Genomic DNA, 4,273 nt, shown 5'->3' with positions numbered 1-4,273 from the left:
CTGGGGATTCGAACCCGCCACCTTAGGTGTACGTGGCTGGCGCCTTAGCCGGTTGAGCTATAGGCGCCGAGCCAATTAACTTATTTTCAAAAGAAGTTGAAAGCACTGTAAGTGTATGAATGTGTGTGTGTGTGTATACTTATATATATATTTTTTTAATCTTTTTTTTTTTTTGATCAACATAAGTGTTCCATAGAAGTTTAACTACAGGTTCTGGTGTGCTGTGAAATTAAAAAGGTTGAAAAACACTGCTCTAGTGTACATACAAGAGAGAGAAAGCAGGCTATTTGGGGAGTGTTTATATAAAAGTGGTAGGATGAGTCCTGGCCCAATGGCTCACACCTTTAATCCCAGCACTCTGAGATTTACAGAATGTATGTATGGATTTACAGAATGCATACATACATACATACATAAACGTGATATAATGACCATTGATCCTTCAGTAAAAAGGAAATTGGAGAAAGGAGAGAGTAGTGACATTGAAAATGCAGATTGGTTGAGATCAAAGAACTGGGGCAGACTGGACTATTGTAGTGATTGAACCAGTAGAAACTACTAGAGCTAAGTGAGCAGGTGGGAATGTGAGGTCCTTGAAGGAGAAGCTTCTGTGATGCTGTGGTTACTGATAATGATAACGTCTAGGGCATTGAGGAACTGGGGAAATGGTTGAAGACAAGGAAGATAATGAAATCAAAGAACTAAGAGGCCAACACAGTTATTCTGGGAAAGGATTTCAAGTCTCCTGTGAATGAAGGAGAAAGACCATCATTCATAATAGAAATGAGGAAACTGGGTGGGCGATTATATTACAGGAGACACGCTTCAATGAAGCTAAGGGCTTTGGGAAGAGGTAGCAGTAAGAAGAAAGTTCACAAACTCCCATATGTTTACCTTACGGCCCCTCCACAAGAAAGAATGAGACCAGCTTTGCATTTTGAATATTTCCTCTCATTAATGTGGGGTTCTGAACTAAATAAGGTGGGATAAAATTTGAATATTAATGAAACAATTCTCCCAAAATTTCTTCCCTTGGCCTTTCCTCACAGATGTGTGGAGCACATCTTACCTCAGAAACGGATGGTACCTGCTTGACGCCTGAGGCTCAAGTGGTTAAGGCGCCAGCCACATACACCTAAGGTGGTGGGTTTGAATCCGGCCTGGGCCTGCCAAACAACAATGATGGCTGCAACCAAAAAAAATTGCCAGATGTTGTGGAGGGTGCCTGTAGTCCCAGCTACTTGGGAGGCAGAGGCAGGAGACTCGCTTGAGCCCAGGAGTTGGAGGTTGCTGTGAGCTGTGATGCCACAAAACTCTACCCAGGAGGACAGCTTGAGGCTCTGTCTCAAAAAAAAACCAAACACACAAACAAACAAACAAAAAAACGGATACTACCATAGGAACAGAAAACAGGAATACTTTTGCATTACAATACTTTTTTTTTTGAGACAGAGTCTGAAGCTGTCGCCCTCTGTAGAGTACTGTAGCATCACAGCTCACAGCAACCTCAAACTCTTGGGCTTAAGGGATTCTCTTGCCTCAGCCTCCCAAGTAGCTGGGACCTGCCACAAAGCCTGGCTATTTTTATGTTGTAGTTGTCACTGTTGCTTTTAGCTGTCCCAGGTAGGATTCGAATTTGCCATCCTCAGTGTATGCAGCTGGTGCTCTAACCACTGAGCATGGGCACCGCCAATATTACAATACATTTTAAGAACTTATGTAATTACCTTGAAAGAAAACCTTTGATTTGAAGAAACTGAGCATCTTTGACCACCACTACCAGGACTTGGAAAATTGTATTGTAATTTAAGAATATCTCATTCCTGCTTTAGGCTTGGTAAAGCTTTTCATAAGCAGGGACTTTTATTTCTGGCAATAGAGTTTAAGTGGTCAGAGAAACCTTTCCAGTATACATGTAGTATGTACAAACTGCTGAACATATTTTTGAAACATCTTGCTAGGGAAAAAGAGAGAAAAAAATCCTCGTATGATAAAAATAGTAACAAAGCAAAAATCCACAGAGCACATGAGAGTTCATTTACTGTGGATCTGCCTACCAGGGCCCTTTCCTCTCTCCCTCCCTCTCATCCTTCCTTCTTTCCTTCTCGTCTCATTTCTTCTGAAACTTTTGAATTTTGCAGATTGTATTTTTCTTATTTCTTTTACTAAGACTCTCAATTTCCCTGCACTGTATCTTCTGCCTGGGTGGTTAATTTGTGCTTTCTTTGCTGCTTCTGACTTTTCAGCATCAATGATGCTTTGCCATTTTGAGTCAAGCAAACCAGTAAAACTGCCATTGAACCCGTTTTGTTCTTTTCCAGGTTTTAAAAATATAATGCCATTTTAAATATTCTCACAAATCCTTCCTATAGTTTTTCTTTTATTTCTTTTGAAGCGCCTACTTTGATTCCTCTTATCTGAAGATATTAGGTAATGAGAAACTTTTTACCACTGCTAAAATTGCTGCCCCAACATTCTGTCATCTTAGGTTATACTTTTCTTTTGCTACATGTGTTCAGTGGTTTGGAGGTTTTTCTTTTTTTTTTTTCATGCTTTTTGGTGTGTATCTTGCTGTATTCATTTTTAATCAAAGTGTTTCTTCTATGCATAGGTTTCATTTCCTTTTTCCTTTAAATTTTTTTATTGATGCACACGATTTCACATATTTATGGGATACGGGTGGTATTTATGACATGCATAGAACGTGTAGTGATCAAGTCGGGGCCTTTGACATCTCCATCACTTTGCGTTTTTATCATTCCTACATAACAGGAACATGTTAATTCCCCTCCTCTGGTTGCTCTGAAATATACAATATAATTATTGTTATTTACAGTCATTCTACTTGGCTATAGGATAGAATCTATAGCTTCTACCTAATGGCATGTTTGTATCTGTTAACCTGCCTCTCTCCATCTTTCCCTCCCTCTCACCCCTTCTTCTCAGTGTTGGGTGTCTGTCATTCTACCCTCTCTGCTCAGCTCCCACATGAGTGAGAATATGTTACATGTGTCTTTCTGGGCTCGGGTGGCTTCAGTTAACACAGTGGCCTGTAGTTCCAAACATGTTGCTGAAAATGACAGAATTGCATTCTTTTTTATGGCCAAATAGTATTCAATTTCATACACATATACATGCCACATGTTCTTTATTCATTTATCTATCGATGGAACTTACAATGCTATAATAAACATGGGGGTGCAGGTATCTCTTTGATACACTGATTACTTTTCTTTTTTTTTTTTGAGACAGAGCCTCAAGCTATCCCCCTGGGTAGAGTGCCATGGCATCATGCTCACAGCAACCTCCAACTCCTGGGCTCAAGTGAGTCTCCTGCCTCAGCCTCCCAAGTAGCTGGGACTACAGGCGCCCGCCACAGCGCCTGGCCATTTTTTGGTTGCAGCCATCATTGTTGTTTGGCGGGTCCGGGCTGGGGATTTGAACCCGCCACCTTAGGTGTATGTGGCTGGCGCTTTAGCCGCTTGAGCCACAGGCGCCGAGCCCTGATTACTTTTCTTTTTGATAAATATCCAGTGGCGGGACTCCCGGAGCATATGGTAGTTCTACTCCTTTTTTTGTTTTATTTTGTTTTGTTTTTGTTTTTGAGACAGAGTCTCAAGCTATTGCTCTGGGTAGAACACCATGGCATCATAGCTCACAGCAACCTCAAACTCTTGGGCTCGAGCAATCCTCTTGCCTCAGTTTTTCTATTTTCGTAGAGATGGGGTCTTGTTCTTGCTCAGGTTGGTGTTGAACTCATGAGCTCAAGCAATCCTCCTGCCTCAGCCTCCCAGAGTGCTAGGGTGACAGTCACAAGCCACCGCGCAAAGCCTATTTTTCTTCTTTTCTCTCTCTCTATTTTTTAGACAGAGTCTCACCAATCACCCACTGGGGTTGAGTGACATGACATCATAGTCTTGCCTCTGCCAAGTAGCTGGACTACAGGTGCCCACGACAACGCCTGGCTATTTTAGAGATACAGTTTCACTCTTACTCAGGCTGGTCTCCAACTCCTGAGCTCAGGCCATCCACCTGCCTCAGCCTCCAAGAGTCTTAGATTACAGGCAAGAGCCACCATGCCAACCTCTATTTTTATTTTCTTTGAGTAATCTCCATACTCATTATACATAGCGGCTGTATGGATTTACATTCCCGGCTCAGCGCCTGTGGCTCAAGTGGCTAAGGCACCAGCTACATACACCTAAGGTGGTGGGTTCGAATTCAGCCCAGGGCCTGCCAAACAATGATGGCTGCAACCAAAAAATAGCCAGGC

This window comes from Otolemur garnettii, unplaced genomic scaffold (assembly GCF_000181295.1).
Source record: "Otolemur garnettii isolate 467f Iridium unplaced genomic scaffold, OtoGar3 scaffold00085, whole genome shotgun sequence".
NCBI lineage: Eukaryota > Metazoa > Chordata > Mammalia > Primates > Galagidae > Otolemur > Otolemur garnettii.
This window is presented reverse-complemented; position numbering follows the sequence as displayed.